Below are 20,823 nucleotides of genomic sequence, written 5' to 3'. Positions count from 1 at the left end.
TCAGAGTTTAAAAGGTGTGAGATCTAAAACTCTAAAAGACAGTGTAACTCAAAAGTATCCAGGGATGGCATACGATCCCAAAATACTAAAAACACCGGCAGTTACACCCACCAAGGCCACTGTAAAATATTCGAAGAAGAAAAGAAGTGGTAGATTTGAATCATCTAACATGAAACAACAACCTAGCCTAAAGACAGTTGAAGCATGCTGACATAACATATCTACCCAGGCATTTTAAGACATAAAAAGACTATTAACTGTAGATCCTTCTTCCCAAAAGGCATTCCAAATATTTGGGATGGGAGATGAATATTGTGACAAATACGCATTAAGTGCTATTATGAAGTGTAAATCGTGAAGATCAAGACCCTCCAAAAACACAGCAGAGCAAACTATGTTTTCACAATGTTCAACATAAGTGAACAACAAACTATAAGGCCGATTGTTTTGTGTCAGAACTGAGACATTATAAAAAAGTATTAGGAAATATGTAGGAAATACAGACACTAGAAATATACTGAAAAATATTAACGTTATTTTTCTCTTATTTAAATAACGTTATTAAATATGTTATGACAAACTTGTAAAGATTGCCTGATAGTTTATGAAGGGATATGAAAAGGAAGATGCCATCTTATGTAACAAAATTAATTTAAAATATCATAACTTCTACTAATTTCAGCTTTTACAACTAAGATCTCATGGACTTATTAAACACACTGCTGTCACTTCATAAATAATAATTTATTCCTTTTATTTTTTCCTTCAAACATACAAAAGGATGTTATGGCATACGTAGCCAGTCATTACTTACTGCAATCAGAAACAAGTGAGCAGAGCAGGTTAAGTAATTCTAAATTAGGCCCAAATAACCCATTACTTTCGTTCCAAAACCACCTTTGCATTTATGTCCTGTTTATCATTCCTGAATTCTTTCTCTCCTTTCTCCATTTACTTAATGCTTATTGTACAAGCCAAACTTGTCAGCTACAGAAAAATAACTTATCAAATGCTTTAGTGATGTAGACTCTTACTAGTTTGATTACTGGGCTGCATCAAAAGAAGCATGGCCAGCAAGTCACAGCAGGTGATTCTCCCCCTCTGCTCTGCTCTTGTGAGACCCCACCTGCAGTGCTGCATTCAGCTCTGGGGCCCCCAGCACAAGGAGGACATGGAAGTATTAGAACGAGTCCAGAGGAGGGCCATGAGGATGATCAGAGGCCTGGAGCACCTCTCTCCTAGGGGAACAGGCTGAGGGAGTTGGGGTTGTTCAGCCTGGAGAAGAGAAGGCTTCAGGGAGACCTTACAGCGGCCTTCCAGTACGTAAAGGAGGCCTACTGGAAAGCTGGGGATGGACTCTCTTGTCAGGGAGTGGAGTGATAGGTAATGCTTTTAAGCTAAAAGAGGGCACGTTTAGATTAGATATAAGGAGGAAATTCTTTACTCTGAGGGCGGTGAGGCACTGTCACAGGTTGCCCAGAGAAGCTGTGGATGCCCCATCCCTGGGGGAGGTGTTCAAGGCCACGCTGGATGGGGCTTTGGTCTAGTGGGAGGTGTCCCTGCCTATGGTGGGGAGGGGTTGGAACTGGGTGGTCTGTAAGGTCCCTTCCAACCCCAACCATTTTATGGTTTTATGATTTCACTGAATCTCTAACAGAGAGAGACCTTGCTCCCAGACATAAAACATGAGCTGTTTAGCACAAAGAGTTGCTGTCAAGGAGATTTCCCAGAAGTGACTCCAGACTGAGAAGAGTCCTCTTCAAACAACTCAAGGTTCAACCACTTTATTATTTTAGCAGCTATAGCACATACCACTTAGTATTGTGAGAGATGCAAAATTAAGTGTGTTTCTTTTTCTGCTTTCATACTACATTTGATGAAAAAGTTATATAACAAGATTCACAGCATCAACTTAAATTATTCTAAGGTTTTCTCCAGTAGCATTCTCTATCCTTTGTCATGAGGGGAAAAAAATGCTTTACCTTTCCTCTTTGTGCACAAGGATCATCCTTGACCAGTGGATGCCTGAGGTTGTTTAAATACATGGGACATGCAGTCACAGTACATGTGTAGACAAATATGCACCTCCTAACCACAGGATGAGGGGATTTATCAGCAGCCACAAAACCAACCACAGCTTCCACAACAGAACAGATTTGCTGATGCTGCAGAGTTACTTCTGTTGTAACAAACTAAAGCCCTCCTAAACACATCTAGTGCTTAAGTGAATTCACAGCAACAACACAAAAATTGATTGAATTGAATCAAGTCAGAGGGAGAATGCAAAGAGGATTTAAAAAAAAGGGAGATTACAGCCACAGAAGGAGGTTAGAATCTTGATTCTTGGAAGGAAAATTATATAAAAATTATATATATGTATAAAGAATCAAGATTTTGGAAATTCTGGAATATACAGTCTTCAGTCCATGCTCAAGGGGAAGGAAAAAAAAAGGAAATATAGCAAGTCTTCTTTGGTTGCAGAAAACCTTTTGGGATGCTTGAGCTGTCCAAGAGTTACCTGGAAACACCCAAATACAGTAGTGCCTTAAATTTGGCCTGAGGCTCTCTACCTGTCTCCCCTTGTATCAAAGGGTACACTTAATAAATATTCTGTAGGTTGTGAAATTACTTGGTGTAACCACTAACATCTCTGAACTTGTGTTGCATGAATATAAAGTACATATTGTAAAAAATGAAATATTTACTGAAAGAGTAACAAGCAGCAGCCACAAAAGTGGCTTCTTCACTTCAGCGATACCAAATGAGACAGGGACTATTAGTTTTTCCTTAAAGACTGTAAATCCACATGGCAAGAGAGGTGAATTGAATAATAAAAAAAAAATCACACGCCCCAAAAATTGTTTCAGCAAGAAAATGCAGTATGCAAATACTAGCAATGAAGAAAAAAGCAGTAGGATGTATAAGATACATAAAAGTACAGAAAAGGAGAGTTAAAAGTACAGAAGAGGGTTTGATTCATTAAGAGATAAAATTGTTAAAACATTTTAATATGAATTATTAAAATAATTAACAGATTCATTACAGCCAACTTCCCACACATCCAAACTCTCAGCAGGCTCAGTTTTTGATCTGCATGCACTACATCACATCATTTTGTGTTCTGTACAGTAACAGATGAAATATGGACACAAAAATGAGCTTTATCAGTGTTTAAAAACTCCAGAGAAGTTGTTCCCTTTATAATTTTTTCCTTACTTCACACATTTGTCAAATGACTTCTTACAGTCTAAAAAAAAAGTCTAGAAGTCTCCATAGGAATCTGATCTTTGCAGAAATCTGTTCTGATGGCATCAAACAACCCAGCTGTTTATGTCACAAAAATAAAAGTGGAAATCTGCAACAAAACTCAGTAAAGCATTGTCTTATTAAATACATATGCAGAAGTAGAAAATTAACTACTTACAAGTTTTGCTTTGACATTTATTACACCATTAAAGTGATGTTCTTCACAGAACAGCAAGACAAAGGCAATCACCATTTTCCCATCTCAAAGGAGGGTAGGCTATCATAAGGATTTCTTATTTTGTATTTTAAAGCCTGCCCCAGGTGACAAGCAGCAGACGCACCGCTCTCCTTTCACAGCAGCTCAAGAAGGAAGGCGTTTGGCGTGATTCTTGCTCCTCGGAGGCTGGAGCTGTACGATTTGCCTCCTGTACAGCAAAGCTGATTTGGATCCGTCTCAGCGAGAACGAGAAAGAGCCGGAGCAGCTGGAGAAGTAGCCCCACTGGCCACCACCAGGGACCACCAGCTTGCTGGATGAGCTCCTGAAGCCAGGCCGCCACCCCGCAGGAACACGGCCTCCTCCTTCCGTCAGGAGCGCTTGACGTGGGCCCACAGCCACTGCTGGGGGGGTCCGTACGTTTACTTTGCCTTTTGTTTGGAGGAGGAGGAATCTCATTTACATATCATTTCTATATTTAAGTATAATCCATTTTAAGCACTTTCTGACTAGCAGATTGTACGCCATATATAGGATTGTAAATCAGCTACCTGCCCTACAAACTCAGCACAGTTCTCCATACACAGGATGGGCTTTGCTGCACAAGAGAGCCTGCAGCCCTGGCTTCCAGGCAGCTGCGGCCTGGAAATCAATGTATTTCCAGTAGGTTGACGAGATAACAAATGTAGTATGCTCCCCTTCAAAAGGGCAGACATGCATGTAACAAATGCAGCCTTAAGGCTCAACATTTGATGAGGATACAAAATATACAGTAATCAAATGATTTTACCAGTGGGGTTGGGTTGGTTTTTTTTCTTCCCTTTCTGGGACTTGTAAGGGCACGACTAAAATTGATGTGTAACTTTAGTCAATATACTAACATCAGTGGCTATTTTGTCACACAAAGAAAATCATGGTACAGAAGGGATGTCTGAATAGCTCATTAAGCTTTATCATCCACTCATCGCATGGTCCCCTAATTTACTTTTCTACCTGCATTGAACAACCCTTCCCATTAATAAAGATCCAAGTTCCAATGAGTTATGCCAGCCTTTCCTTCCAACAATCCTCATATATTTCTCTAATATTGACTGGAAAAGTCAGCCTTTGATCACAGTTATTTTAGTTATACTCCTGTGGTTTTTGTATATAAATGTATTTAATCCATCTTTCCTGAAGTTATACCCTGGTAGACAGGGATGTCACCCCATTATCAGACCTGGCTACTGCTAGGCTCGTGGCATGGGACCCATATTTTACCCTACTATTTGAATACACACAATTTAGCACTCCTTTTTAATCAGGGCTTTTTCTGCCTCCTGAAGTCAAGGAAAAATCTCATCCAAAATGGATGAAAAACTAAATTATGTTCTCGAAAATGGATTAATCCTCTTCAGTAATCAGGAAGATAATGACATTGTTAGTGAGTACATATTACCTTTCTTGCTGACAAAGGGTTTTGATTTACTCACCTTAATGCATTGTATCTAGTATATGTCAAGACAGACAATGCTATTTCATATCTTCACAGACCAGATTTTAAGGAGAAATTAAGAAGTAGGGAAAATGCATATTGTATGGAGGAAAAGGGTGAAAATTCACAGTAATGCTTAATGCTCATATAGACACTTTTTTTTTTTAATTAAAAACACAGATATCTAATAATTACAACATACTTGAGTTGATTTATTCAGCTTGTTTTTAGGCAGCACCATCAGTGGTTTTCACCAGCAGAAGCAGTGGATCTGAAGAATAAAGGAATATATTGGTTCAGGAGCTGTGTTGGAAAAAAATGCTATTTTACTGCAACCCCCAAAAGCCTTACTGGAGTTCTGCAAGAAGTATTAGGAAACTATCTTAGCAAGTATAGCCTATTCCAAATTATGTTTTCAGTTCTTTGAGACTAATTAATTTTGTACTGATTTTAAATAAAACACATGATTATTCAGGTAGGCTACCTCTTGACTTGGTGAATAAGCTTTTAGTAATTCTTTTAAATCCAGAAGTTCTACAAATACATTTTTTTACCTTGCTAAGTTCTTTTTTTTTTTTTTGGGGGGGGGGGGGGGTAGGGTGCTGAAAATATACTTAAACCTAAACCCAACTACTATGAGTATCAATTCTTTCTTTTTTCCTTTGAAAACAGTAAAAATTGTTGTGTAGAGCATAAAAGCAACAAATACCTAAAGGATGATTAAGTAAAAGCAAAGATCAGGATCTTGAAGTCATGCTACAGTAATCTAGTAAATAATACCAAAAGTCTACTTCATTCCAATGTTGCTATGGCACTGTTTTCCAAGTGGAAATCAAATTCTTTTTCCACTGTTGCCACGGTGTTGTGGTCTAGGATAATCCATCATCACAGACAGTGTTCGTATGCATACACAGTTCCCCCTTACCGGAAAAATAATAATACTGGGCAAGTACGACAAACAGCAAGTGATTTTAAAAATATACTTTTACTCTCAAAATGCTACGAACAGCAAGAGATGAAGTGTATTTTTTTGATAAAGCCAAAACCAATGCAGGAACTGGCATTCAAACAGTCTCAAGAAAGAAAAAAGGGGAAAAAACAGTGTCTGCAGGTTCCTTAAAGGACTTATACGCATATATCGATTAACACAGCGAGCTACCAACACACTTTGAAGTTCTGAGATAGCTTTTAAAACACACAGCAAGATAAAGCTGCTGTGTTATTAAATATTTAATGTTATTTTGACTTTAAACACTGACAAGGTGTCTATTTTATCAAAATAAAACATTAAAGAGCATTTGAACTTTTTTTTTCCGGTAGATTCAAGTTTTTGCGTTGAACGCTTTAACTTTCAACTTCCAGTTTCCTGAGGACATTTGAAGAGTTCTGCCTTCCTGACAGTTCAACACTACCAATTCCAGCAAGATATCTTTAGAAAAGAAGATATCACTCAAAACATAATTTGTAAAAACAAACCTGGGAAAATACTGACACCTTTTAGGTTACTTTTTTTTTCATAAATTCAGAAGGTAGTTTTGGTTTTATGTTTAAACTGATCCTCACACTGGGAGTTTTGTTATAAAAAAAAAATTATTTGTCTGTCATTACAAAGACCCTGACCTTCTCAATGCAACCAGATAAACGATGCTGATTAATTTAAATGACAAATAGAATAACGGTGTCTGTCAGTTGGTGAAAAAAAGTAAATATTCCTTCATCCTGCCTGTGCTATTAGGACACTTAAAAATCAGATGCGCACAATAAGATATTAAATGTAAGTCCAACTAACTTAATTTATTCACAAAATTAAAATTAAAAATTCTCAATAATCTAGATTAAGTACAAGACTTTTACAACAAGCCTTTTTGCTGATAGCTTCAATACACCATTTAACATGGCAGTCAACTAGCAGCTCTTATTTTACACATCATATTAAGAGCTGAAATGACTTAGGGCTACGAAGCAGCAGCAGATGATATACTCCAGTATGACAATTATACAAGCTACAAAAGACAAAAAGAAGTAGGTGACAGCAGCATGGTAGCAGTCACTCTTTACACTGTTCTGCACAGTCCTACCAGGCTTATTTGCTTCTGGCCTCCCTACTGGTACTCAGCACCCTGCCCCAGTCTGATACCCCTGATCCTGAGTTCCCAATCCACTGTCCAGACCAGGTTAAGTATCACTATCAGCCAGAATCACAAGGTATAAAACCTGCTTTAAGAAAAAAAAAAAAAGCAAACACTAATGTATCTGTATCAGGAAGCACTTTCTGCTGAACATCTGACAGTCTAAATTAGTCTCCCATTCAAGAACAACCCCTTGCAGTCACTGAAGTCCCTGCAGAGTACATCCTTTCCCTTTTTACTCATTAGAGGCAAGCAACTAATGCATCTGGATCTGGAACTAATGCAGCTAATTCAGGAACCTGGCTATTGAAACACTGAAAAAAGGAGTGAGGCTGACTAGCTGATAACAAAACAGTCTGCAGCGCTTCCCGTGTAAAGTGGCAGTAAGATATCTGCATTTGCTTGTGCTTTTATTTTCATATGAAGTGTATATATTGATAACACCTGTCAAAGCTACAGGGTATCAAATTAATTTTTACCACCTGTTGAGAAGGTGAGCAATCCACAGAAGCCACCTGGTTTCTCTAACAGGAAGTAGAGCACAAGATGATGAAAATAAACCCTGTGTTCCTCTGCTTGCGGTACCTGGGGATTGCTTTAGCCCCAGGAGGCAGAGAGAGGAACATGAACAAAACCAAACTTTCACAAGAGCTGATTTCTGGCCACAAGGTTGGAAAACCCAACAAGTTTCTGCGAGCTGGCAGGTGACAGAAGCTGCCAAGTCCTATACCTTCCTGAAGGACAGGGGCTTTGTGCACATCAGACCCCACTGGCTGTCGGGAAGAGCCGACCGTGTACCCACAGCCCCTACCACGGGCTGGGGCCGGGGCTTCAGCAGGACTGCAGAACCCCACTCGGGCGGGCAGGAGTGAGAAAAACACCCAGAAGGCTCTCAGTGGATATATGGATGCAGAAAAGTCAAGTCATTCATGCTAGAAGCAATACGGAATTCAGCCCTAGGATAGAGGGGAGCTGCTGCAAGACGTTTCTCCAGGAGATTTCGTTATTTAGCACCGTGGGTGTGCCTGTCAGCTCCTTGCATGCACGCTCCCCCCCATCGCCAATTCCATGTATATTTCATAACAGCATATGGCAGAACAGTGTTATCTTAGAGCCATATAAATAATTAAAATCTAATTTTCCAGCAGCAATTTCATCCTTGCCCCTTATATAAACAGATGATTTATTACGTCAACTTCAGCATGCCTTATCATGTAATGATTACAGTGCCCATGCATTATAAGACCAAAGTTATATCAGACTTGCAAATTTATTCTAATGTTTCAATTGAGTGCTTGATTTTGCAAGCTTTCTGATGGTCTCTCAACAACTTCATAGCATGTTTTCAGAGAAATTTTTGGAGAGAGAATTTCTATCATACGGCATCATTACAAGTGACTTAGTGTAATTACAAGTGTAATTACAAATGACAAATGATGCTACACAGCCTAAAAGCAGACCTGGAAACTTCAGGTCTGCTATGGTAAGCCTCTACACAAGTTATCTGAAAAGAAACCTCAAAACTGATTTCATTTTGTGAAAGAACAACTATAGAGAAGACAAGTTATGCTTCTTCAGTAGATTACACAGCAGGAGGAGCAATGAGCCTGAAATTCTGCAGTCAGCATTTGAAGCTGTGTAAAACACGCTGTCCAGAAGCATATTTCAGCCTAGAGATGGGAGACATACAAAGAGTTCTTCTTGTCCAGCCGTTCCTTAACGTACTGTCACGCTCTCCACAAATCAAGCTTTAGCTTTCTAGTTCCTCAGGGTTTCTCCTGGTATCCCCTCTCTTCCCAGCTTTACTCTCATCTGTTCCACTCTCCTTTTCCCTCCTCCAAATCCACATACATAAATAGGCTTCCAGTCCTTTAGGCTAATCCATTTCTCCCCATCCCTCAGTTTTCCGGAGCTGATCTCTTTGCCAAATTGTTCTCATTGAACACTTGTCATGCTCACACCGGCATGAGCAGGGGCTTAATAAAGCACCGAGCTGCAAGACTGCCCGTATGGCTTGGTAGCTCACTACGCAGCTCTCACAGGTCCCCTCAACCAGCTTTTTTAAAGTAATTCTTCACTCTGGGGCTGTTTGCATTGGACAGCATTAATAAGACTGCTTTAGTTCTGGCTCATTCGACAGAACAGCCCTCCAACACCATCCCAGGCACCCCCTGTACCCTCAAACACGCTCTCACGTGCCTCAGGACACACCACACGCAACCAAAAACATCCCAGTGAGCTGCACCACACTCCTCCCATTAGATCACACATATTTGAACCAAACCCTTCTTGTCTCTTCACAAAAAGACGTCAATTGATGTAAGGCACAGGATGACAGTGTAGGACCCAGGGGAGACCCAGAGCCAAATGCCACACAGCGTGGATGTGGCCAGGCCACCAGAAGATGCAGCCCTTAGTGGTACCAAGTCAGTCACCTGGTGCTGCCCTGCCCAGTGGCCAAGGACCCCTTTCTTGACTAAGTTTTGTCAGCTCCACAGCTCCTCGCAGTCCCTGGACTCTCTGTTTACCATCTTGCCTACTCTCCTTGCTCCTCCACATTACCCACTGTTCATCCCTCAAAATTTCTGTCAAGCAATATTATAACCCAAAGGGAAACACCCTTTCCCCCCCCTAAACCACCAGTTCTTTTGCCAAGCCCCACTCTTGGCCAGCCCCCAGCATGTTATTACTATAATTACAGCAAAGACTTCTCAGGCACCTGCAGGTACAAGCTGGAAAGCACTCAGCATAGATCTATTATTTGTTAGTTATGAGCTGCTGCTCAAAATGGGCAAGCTGAAATTTATTGAAAGATCAGTCAAACAATAACAGGCAAATGCTCAGGAAGATGGCAAAATACTGTTATTTGAAAGAAAAGCAAAGGTTTATTAAAAAAGCTTCCCCTTCTTAAAAGAGCTTCTACTCTGTCATCATCTTCAGAAGAGACTGAATTGCTCTGGCTGAAGTTTTTCAAACAGACGTAGCTTGCAGCAAGCGCTAGTGTCAGCTTTAAAAAGCATACAGCACTAACATTCCCTCCTTTAATAATAAAGGGTGAGACGTGGCCGACCATTGCAAGTTATATTTATTTTGAGCAACTTGATATCTAATCACCGTGTCCCACATGAATTAAAATAACTCAAGATAGGAGTTGAAATAACAAAACACATGAAAACTCATCTCCAGTTTTGAAGAGAGCTCTAATTTTAGAACAGCTTTGTGTAACAGTTTCTTCAGGTATGATTTTCTTCAATGTGTTGAAGTATTACAGCGTGACAGTTGTCCTCACCCGCTGTTAGGAACCACCGGAGGAAAGCCTGCATACAGGCCTGGAGCAGCACAGAGCTTGCTCAGACGGCTCAGTACCATCTGTGCTGGTCAGAGCGAGCAATACTGAACTTCGGTCTCAATGCTTCTACATTCTTAGGAGCCCACCTTGAAGAGCATGTAACTCAGGAACGCAACGAGCATAAGCATCAGGTAACAGATGATCCTTTACCGCATACACACACACCATCCCCTAAAGCCACCGGGGCCCTCAGAGGCTGAAGCTCGCAGCCCCAGCCCCACGCGCGCTGCTCAGAGCCTTGCAGCAGCCCCGCAGCGAGGAGCGGGCTGCCCCAGCTAAAGCAGGGCTCCTCTCCTGGCTGCAGCACAGCAGCGCCGGCAAGAGCAGCTTTGGATTCAAAAGCAGCACGCTAGAAGTAAAATTATCTCCAAGTGCTAGATCGTGACTTGGCATCTAATCGTTACTCAACCTACACGATTCACTAAATAGAGAACTCCCAAGAGGCTGACCTTAACAAAAGCAAGCCTCCGCCATATACCTACAGCACAATATTTTTAAGGAACTCTGCAATACACACTCTTCAGCAAAGCCACGCGAGCCAGGCAGTCGTGCACATACCACGTATGCTCATTTGTCATTAGATTTAATAGATCATAATTAGACACTGGAGTATATGATTCTTTCAATTACGTGATAAACTGATTCCTGCCTTTAAAAATAGGCACTTGAATATTTGGTGATTTAAGCATAGTGAGTATTTAACACATTTTAATATAATGATGGCTTTGAATATACGGAGATTTGTATTTTAAATAAGTGTTGCTGTAATGTTTTCCCCGCAATTGCTGATTTCAATTATATTTTGAGAAAAATAAAAATTTTGCTCAGTGGGAACAGTTCGTAGAGTGAAAATTTCCTACTGCTTTTAGCTTATCTATGTGGGGCCAATGAACCCATTCTAGATAAAGATGCATCTCAACCCAACCAACCACCATTTTTTTATTTTAGAACATTAAACCCCTAAGTAAACACTCAGTGTCCAGGTGCTTTGAAACTGATACTTCAGCTTTCCTGTAGAGCATACAGAAGATTTTTTGCACAACCTAATGTAAAAAAAAAAAAGTTCTCAAGTTTAGAAGCCTGAGTTTTAAAAGCCACAAACCCAATTGCATACAGACCCTCCGCTTTTCTTGGTCAGTCTTCCTTGCTAAGCCTTCTGCCAGTTTGCCTGCTCTGCAGAGACCTTTCTGCAGCTGCCCACTGAGCACACTGCCACCAGGGGAAGGTCATCTCTTCCACACATTTCTCAGATGGTTCTTCTACCAGTTACCTGCAGATCCGCATTTGGACTACATGATAATGGTTGGAGTATTTCATACGAAGTGAATTACCTGTAAATTGCTGCCTGTGCAAGTATATCCACACAGCACACTCTCATAATTAATTGATTGTTAACTATGTAATAAGCAAACAAGATTAAAATATTCTAAATTATTTTAAAAGGCACATATATACACCATTTTCACCACTAAGTATTGAGTGGGTTTTTCAAGCTTTTTTTCTAGCTTTCAGATATAACTGCCAGGCTCTGAATTTGTAAACACATAAAAATAGCCTTACATGCTTAATTATGTTAAAGTAAGCATTTGATTTTATTTATTTCTGAAATAGTTGACAATAATTGTCTTGTTTCCACTCCACAAAAAGATACTAGTGAGACTTCTGGTGAATTGAAAATCATTAATGAACTCTGATTAGTTTACGCTGCTGAAAAAATCACACTGTTAACAGCTCAAAAATAAATGAGGAGAACTTGAAGGTCTGTCACACCTCTCAAATTAATGTAATTACCAGGATAAAGCTATACAGGTCTTAAATCCAAACCATTAGACAGATGTAATCTAAGGAAGTTTCTTAAAATATTTAAGTACTGAAATCAGTTCAGGTTTTTGGTGGTTATTATGGCCCATCTAAAAAAACTATTGGGTAAATACTTTCACCAAATTAGTTATGCTATCTGGTTTAACAAATTATCTGCTGATATAAATATATTTCCTTTAAGAATTTTAAATAATTAGAAAATGAGAAACTGCAAAATCAGTTATTTACAGACAATTAAACAACCAGACAGAAAAGTAATACTGAAACATGGAGAACTAACAATAATCTGCGTTCTTTTAGAATGCAAACTTTTACAAGTGTATTTCATATGATGTTCATTTGAACTCTTTAGTCAAATATTAGTGATTTGAACAGAGGGATTCCCTTATGGTAAAAGTGGGTGTGTGCATATACACATATATGTACACACGCACTCCCCTACTGTATCAGTTCTTGCAATTTTTACTTTTTTATATTAGCATTTTTGAGCAACTTGTGAAGAATACTGGTACCGTCCAGTGTAACCATCCATTCTATGAAAGACTGGGAAGAGAAGGGGGATTTTTATTTTTTCAGTGAAGACTCTACAAGTATTCTGTATAAAAAGGAAACCAAGTATGCTTCTCCTCGCACCTGGACTGAATTCTGCTTTTCATTGTGCTCAAAAATAATTTATAGGTCAGGTAGTAGAAGGCAAGGCAGGTTTAAAGCTCTTTAGAGGTCATATGGGGGAGATGGGAAATTCATTTAAGTTAAACAACATCTGACAATTGACCAAATATCACTGATCACTAGAAAGTATAATGAACTAAATTACAATCCAGTTGCACATGGAAGGAATATGATTGAAGATACAGGCAGCTAATGAGGCCTTCCAAAGCATCACATGCTAGCAAGGCATAGACAGATCAAGTCAAATTTAATAGCTATTAAATCAATAGAAAATGTCAGGAAAACAGAATTTTTAATACAGAACAATGAATACATCTCAAATAATGATTAACTGGGAATCATTATCTGAAATGGAAGTTATTGTCCCCATGCTCCTTCACACTAAAAATGCTGCAACCAGCACTCAGATGTCAGTGCTTTTCTTCCCTGCACCAAAAAAAAAAAATTAAATTACAATATTTCACAATGCATTACTTTTCAAAAACCTAAGAAGAGTACAGCAATAAAATACATACACACAAACCTGGGCTCAAACAGTGATGTGTTTTGAAATCCTGCCAGTTAAAAACATCAATCTTTGTGTCCAGGTTACATTAAGAAAGACACTAAATGTGTTCCAAAAGCTACATTTACAACATGCATCATCTGTCTGGTGATACACAAAAATCTTTCCAAGGTCTTTACTCTTAGTACAAGAACCTTAAATGAGGCAATGCATTTACCATGAAAACAGAAAGCAGCAGACACTCGCAAGAACTTTCTCAAGCTGGTTTAATAATTTAAGTGAAATCTGCACTAACAAAGACTTGACATATTCTCACAACAGTGTTTGTACCTGCAGGGAAACAAAGTTCTCTACATCCTAATATTAGACTCAGAAAAGCCTCTCTTGATATCATCCAATTTCACTACAATGTGAACCACCCTGTACACACCCTCGCTGTTTACAGCCCGCTGCCGTGCCACACTGCCTTGCTGTCCTCAGAATGATGAAGGATGCTCCAACAAACAGAGGTCACCACTGCTTTCTATAAGTCACCTTGAACCTCATCAATTATTTTAACAAGGGTACTTCAGATACACATATATATATTTGCCTGCCTTGCACAGAAAACAGGAAAGATATGCAACAGCAACATTATGCCTTAGAATTCAATCCAGGACAATGATGACTATTCAGTATTACAGGCTGAAGGCTACAAAATTATTTAGCTTTCCCTAAAGAAGAGCATATGAGTTGCAGCAGAGGGAAAGAAAGTTTATTCATTCACGGCTATTTACTGAACAAATTAGGATGCCTATCAGGAACACTTATGCACAAAATGCAGAGGTTACACAGAAGCATGGAGGGAAAAATGAAAGAAAGTCATAGGAATCATTGCTGAGCCTGACACACAAGTTCTGCTTTTCCATTTCTTCCCATGCTTCAATGAACTTGAAAGTTTAAAATTATTATGGGGCAAAAATGGATGCCCCATACCTGGAGGTGTTCAAGGCCAGGCTAGAGGGGGTCTTGGCCAACATGATCTAGTGGGTGGCATCCCTGACCATGGTGGGGGGAGGGGGAGGTGATGGTACTGAGTGGTCTTTGAGGTCCCTTCTAACCCAAGCTATTCTATGATTCTATGAAAAAGGCACGCCCTGAAACACCGTACCTTTTTCTCTATGTTAAGTGTTCCAATAATCAACCTTCAGCTACAAATACATATTTTGATGTTCCAACTGCCTTTCTCCATCTGAAGGGGATGGTAGGAAATTTGGCGTCCGAAAACAGTAGAGACAGCAATACCCATGCATACTAACGCCGTCACATTCCTGGCCCAACATTCACACCTCCCTGACAGAGTATAGTCCATCCTGCTCCCATACCCAGGGCACTGGTCTAAGCCACAGGAAGCCTTTATTCCGTCTCAGAGTGCTTTCAATTCCTCCTCTTGTAGCTAGGTCACTGCATGATCTAAAAAGCAGCAATTTATTATTCCAGAAGATGTCAGATGCTCCAGCCTGGGACAGCAAACAGGGCTGAAGTACGCGTCTTGGAGAACAGACCACACAATTGAGCCCCCCTGACTTATTTCCATCAAATTGATATCAACAGGAAAGACACAAACAGTGCAGGGTTCACAATACCCATTACTCCAGTACTCTCCTTCCTCGCCAGAGAAACTTCCCTGTTGACAGAGAACATGGTCCTGTTCGCTTTATCTTTCCCCTGCCCTTGCTCCTTACGAGCCATCTGTGCTCGCCTTCATTCTTCGTGTTAAAAGCCAGGCATGCTCAGCAGTGTGGAAACAGGTCCCGATTTCAACAGCACCAGAAGAGACAAGCTGGCCTCTCCTGAGGCCTATGCTGCTGCTTCCAGCCCCAGAGGTAGCGTGGTACAGGGATGTCCAAAATTATCACAGCATGCGTTTACACCGAGCTGCTTTACATATAACCAGCTTTTCAGATACCCTGAGAGGAACAGCAAACTAACTCTGCTTCTCTGTGCTAGCCGCGGGCTAGTGAGTCCCGCCAGGCCCAAGGGGCTGCGAGCAGTTGGACAAGGTCTCTGAGCCTTGTGGTGGGACCTCAGGCTACTGGAAAGAGTCTACAGGCACACATAGAACCCCAAAATCCAGGAGGGCTTGTCAGCTTGCACATACAATGCATAAGGATGGCTTGGATCCAATAGTGAACCTCAGCCAAACCACTCCAGGACCTGCAGAGGTCTCCATGGGAAGGTAAGTAACTGACTGATAGATTGGGGAAAGCCCTAAAACCTGATCAGTTTAGGTCACTAATCAGGAAAGGTCACTGTATCTGTGCCAGAACTCCCAGAGATGGGGGCATTCAGTCGCCACCTGAAACAAGGAGGAAGATGGGGGCAAAGAGTGAGACAAAGTGCTGAGGATACTGCTCAGAGCAGCATTCAAGGGCCAACCATGGAGAAGAGTAGGACAGTTAAATTACTAACCATCTGGATAATATGGCAGCAGATAAAACTCACTGCAGCAAGACCAGACAAATGCACACTGGGACACAGCCCATGAGCAGATTTGCTAACAAGTTCCAAGCAGACTGTTACCAAAAATAAGATCTTGGCAATGTAACAGCTCTTCAGAAACATCTGCTCAATCATCAAGCAACCAAAAAAACAAGCCAGAAGTTGGGAATGTGGTAGGAATAAGGGCGGGAGATGAGGAATAGATTATTACCTGATGGTATAAGTCCATAGTACAATTGCTGCCCAAGCAACAAGCAAAATTCTCCTCTGCCCTGCTCAGAACAAGGTAACTAACCACTAGAACTAGTTCAGAACTGACCGGCAGGGATGGATATAACCACTAAATGATTTCTGAAAAGGAAACAGCAATTTGAACTTTATCTTCAGGCCAACAAAGAGATGGCTACAGTGGCGAGGACTAGCAGGCATAAGATAAGAGAAGGCATAAAGTGATTAAGAATTGACTGTTAGTAAGCTTTAGCATATGAAATAGTGAACATCAAATGAAAGTCACACACTAGGCAAACAAATACAGAATCTGAACCAAAGCCTACAATGAGTCACTTATCACACAAAGTGTAATGAAGACAGGTATCTCACCAGTATCTCACTGGAAAAGGAACAGAGAAGGACTTTTTTTTTTTTTTACTTGATAGCCTTGTGGTGATACTAGATTTAAGCAGGAATAGTGGATGATATTCTCCATTGGGTGGCTCACTACCCATCTCAAATTCACAGGAATTCACTCTGTTGCCTTACACTGCAGACGGAGCCCCACCTGAGCACATGAAGCTGAGGGAACCTGGTCCTGTGCAGCTAAAGATCAAGTGAGGCCTTCTGAGGAGTTCTTACTGTGGCTTCCTTCTTCCACAGCAGGCCCAGCAACTGCTCACAGACGGTAAATTAGGAGACAGACAAGACATACTTTATCAAACTTAAATATGTGATGCAACACAGGATGTAGGAGACAACCCACTGAGAGCAGGAAAGTCAAAGAAGAAAGGCCACAAGCCTGTTTTCTGGAGCAGAACCAAATGAAAATGTTATTTCCCCATGACTGAACTTTTCCACATCCAGGAAGGCCAGGTTCTGCTCCCCTCTGCTCACAGGTTCTTTCTGGAGAGAATTCTACAGCCATCCCCATCCAATACACTTAAGTTCTATGAGACAACTGGTATGAGTTCATTGAAAGGGATTAATTTGTCATAAATCTACTTAGTCGATCAACAAAAAATTACCATTGTTGCAAGAGTACAAGATTGACCTTAAAGATAAACTAAAGATGCAACATTATTTTTTAACTGCAGCCAAGCAGTCAGTTTTAAAACTGGTAAAAATTGTCTCTAACAAACGTAAGTCAACTATCAAAGAAATTAAGATTTTTAAATCTTCCAAGAACTTGAGATTTTAAAAACATGTTTAAGAAATCAAGTTTTAGTTAGAACAGATAACTGCTTTCAAATATGAAAAAAATAAATTATAATTATCAAGTAGTACCTAGAGGTAACATGAATTTAATAGCTCATCTTCTAATCAAGTTTGTGTTATAAGTTTTGCTGCATTTCATTTTAATCGTATTTTAATGAGATTTGCAATATAGCCTAGTAAGACTGAAATAGGTTACTGTGCTGAGAAGAACTGCCTCGGGGAAAGTGGGAAAAAAAAGATGTGGGACAGATTTATCTTCAGCAGTGTATCACGCTGCCTTGATCTGCCAGGTCTATTCTCTATCATCATGTCTATGATCACAGAGATGGTGCTACAACAGCCTGTTACACATTTAATGAATCCAACCCAGGCAAAGAATACAGGAGGATTTTCCTTTGTGTTTTAATTGCTTATCTCTTTGATAAGAAAGAGGAGGAGGAAAAAACCTCTCACACATTAGGCTGCTGCCCTAGAGACTGCGTGGAATCTACATTTCCTTTCAAACCACATAAACGTGAACCTGAGGATAGAAGTCCAACAAAGTGAAAAAAAGCCATAGGAACCAGGCAATCCTAGACAATTTCAAGCTGCATTAATATAAAAACCATATATTAAACAGTGCCTCATCCACAGTAACTCCTATTTTCCTCACAACTTAGTTGTACGACAGCTTTGTAGAAACCTCCTGTTGATATTAACTAGAATAAGAATCAGCAGCCACAGAAATAATAGGCATGTGTTCTATATGCTTACCTCATTTATAAGGGAATGATTTACTAAGGGAAAAAGCTGTTGCCTCATTAACTAATGTGAAAAGACATTACTGGAGCCAGCTTCATAAAAATGGAAAGAGAAACTGAGCAAATGGGCCTGATAAAGATACAAAGGATGAGCTAGCAAGAAACAGCAGATAAACAATTACCACTGATAATTTTCAGAAAATAGAAATGTGCACAGCTTTCTCTTCTTCTTTCATTCACAAAGGCAATTTTTATCTAAACTTTATTAAAGCAAGGACCGAGGCTTTTATACGAACTATGCATGAACAAATTGATCCCAACCTCTGTCAGACTACAGATACCCATGAGGACAATGCCCAAAACAGGAGATTTTAAGCACATCAGAAACCTTTGACTTAACAGGGATAATAAATATTCTACAGAAGGCTGAAGGTGCTGGAGAACCCAGCTCCAGTTGAAGGCCTAAAGTAGTTTTGCCCACTGGTTGCTTCTTAGGATCTTCCCCCATCACACTGAGGTGACTGGAGAACTGAACTGCATGCACAGCCAATCCCACAAATTAATTGGGGTCGGGGTGTTGAGAGATGTTGGGTTGAATCACTGAGGCCACTGCTTCCTCTGTGGTTGTCCATAGATACTCAGACCTCAAGCATGTTTAGCGCACCAACGCCATCAGTAAAAGCATTGGCTCTCCTGGTTAATAAGGAAATTGTGGTAACAGCAGGTTAAGAGCAAGCACGGCATCTGTTGATAAGATTAATTGAGATATGGTGTTACATAAAGCCTCAGGACAAACAAGTGAGCTGGGGGGGAAGGAAGACCGCATCTACAAATAATAATTTCCTGACAATATTTGTCCAAAAGCAACATCCAATCTCTTAGCTTTACCCTTTTATCTCTAACACAATTTCTCATCTGCAAGAACTCACTGCTAACCTGTATAAGCCATGTAAGCACACTTCCCCAGCCTTTTTCCAGAGGATGCTGACAAGGTCATTGTAATTCAAGCTTTGGGCAATGTTTAAGCATCTTTTCATGTAGTTCAGATGTCTAAACGTACTAAATCAACTGTTTCATATTCTACTGTCAATCTCTTCTTAAATATAAGCTAACCTTTGCCTTTCTAATCTTAACTCCAGATACAGCAAAACTGAAAATCCCTCCACATACTCCACTTTGATTAGGCTACTGCTTTCTCTCTGTGTCTATTCAGATCTATGTCAGTCTACAATAACAAAAGGACGAACTGAAACTGCCATTTGATCTTATCTTCCTGTAGGGAAAGAATTTGCACATTCAGAAGTCAACTCAAATGAAAAGGAATATGGCACATTACTAAGCACAACATGCTCTGTTCTCAATCCCATGACCACTTACACAGAAGTCTATATTATCATACAAATATATGGAAAAAGTTACACTACAAAGGTATGTTCTTGTTCACGTTGTAAGTTTTCTCCTTAAACAGTCTAGTTCACTTCCTGTGGTTTTTCCCCTCTTTTTTCCACTGTGCTTTTCTAGTCTGCAGTTTCTTCTCTCAATACAGCTGAAAACACTTCTCGAGTTCCGCTTCTTCCACACAACTCTTTGAAAGAAATCTTTTGTTATCTTGCCATTACCAGTCACTTATCATCCCTTGAGAGCTATGAGGTTTCATTTTCTGATTGCCTCCAATTGTCTGTTCTTTCTTACTGTCCTGTCCAGTGAAACCCTTACGCTTACAGTGACTAAGTCCAGTATGAGGAGAAAATAAAGAACAAAGATGCCTCTTTGCAATTTACTGGAAACTTGAATCATAAGAGAATAAAAGTACAAAACCAAGAGACTACGTTATACCAAGAATTACTGCCAGTCCGACCACTGACACGCTGCAAAAACAGAAGAGCTTCTACACATGCAACTATTTAAACAGAAGTCTGAATCAGTCGGCTTTCTCAGCATGAATACATAGAAAGACAATGTAGTCACGCTGCCCCGAAGTTACAGCTATTTTGATAAAAGGTCGAAGATAATTTAAAAGTCAAGAATGCTTACTGAGGGCACTGAGTCAAACCATCCTCCATTTCTTTGGTGGGAGGCTCTCCCCATAGCCTAGGCCACTGCTTGCACCAACTCCACGGCCAAGTTTCTAGGTTCTAGGACCTGGTAGCTGCTCACACACCCCAGATGATACACCAACACTCCCCACAGACACCTGGCCTTGCTACTTTGCAAGTTCAATGCACTTTAGTTTTTCTGCTCTTATGATGCAAATGCAAGTAACATTTGATAGAGTGTAGAATGATCTCATCTTCAGCTATAAACCTACGTTAAACCAAACTACTCCCAGCAAGCTACGACAAAGATCTCACCCATGAATTTCCTGCACATTCTTCTATCCATTCCCTGTTCCAAGTTTCAGAAGCTTAGAGCTATTGGTGTGCAGTTCCTCTGCTCGTCTGCATTTTAAAACTCCTAAGCAAGTTAAACTGCAGCAACAAGGACACAGGAAGTATTCACTAGCATTCATTGCTATTGAACACCAGTTGCTAAATGCAGACTAGGCATTAAATAACAGAAGAAAAAGTACAAGGTTAGAGTTCTCATTACTTATTCTGATTATTGTAAGAGGTTTGTAAGAGGTGTAACTAAAATTTTAAACTAGGTACTCATATCATACTATGAAGGGAGTCTGTCCAGAATCTTACAGGGGTAAGTACTCAGGCTTATGCTGCTCAATATATTTTAAATCTTTCTCAAAAAGGACCAAACTTTGAGGCTCCC

At 40.1% G+C, this 20,823-nt stretch overlaps 2 protein-coding genes across 7 annotated transcripts in view; both read right to left on the bottom strand.

Annotated features, from left to right (window-relative positions):
* Positions 1 to 20,823, bottom strand: part of NRCAM (neuronal cell adhesion molecule) — a 151,487-nt gene that overhangs the window by 109,437 nt on the left and 21,227 nt on the right. The gene's annotated exons all lie outside the window — the stretch shown is intronic.
* The window catches only part of LOC310892580 (uncharacterized protein), a gene marked incomplete at its 5' end in the record, with an annotated part of 58,724 nt that continues 40,090 nt past the window's right edge, over positions 2,190 to 20,823 (bottom strand). Inside the window, 2 exons of the mRNA XM_083820489.1 lie at positions 2,190 to 3,892; positions 5,138 to 5,206. The remainder of the gene's footprint in view (positions 3,893 to 5,137; positions 5,207 to 20,823) is intronic.

Source organism: Anser anser, assembly GCF_964211835.1.
Source record: "Anser anser genome assembly, chromosome: 1".
Classification (NCBI taxonomy): domain Eukaryota; kingdom Metazoa; phylum Chordata; class Aves; order Anseriformes; family Anatidae; genus Anser; species Anser anser.
This window is presented reverse-complemented; position numbering and strand designations above follow the sequence as displayed.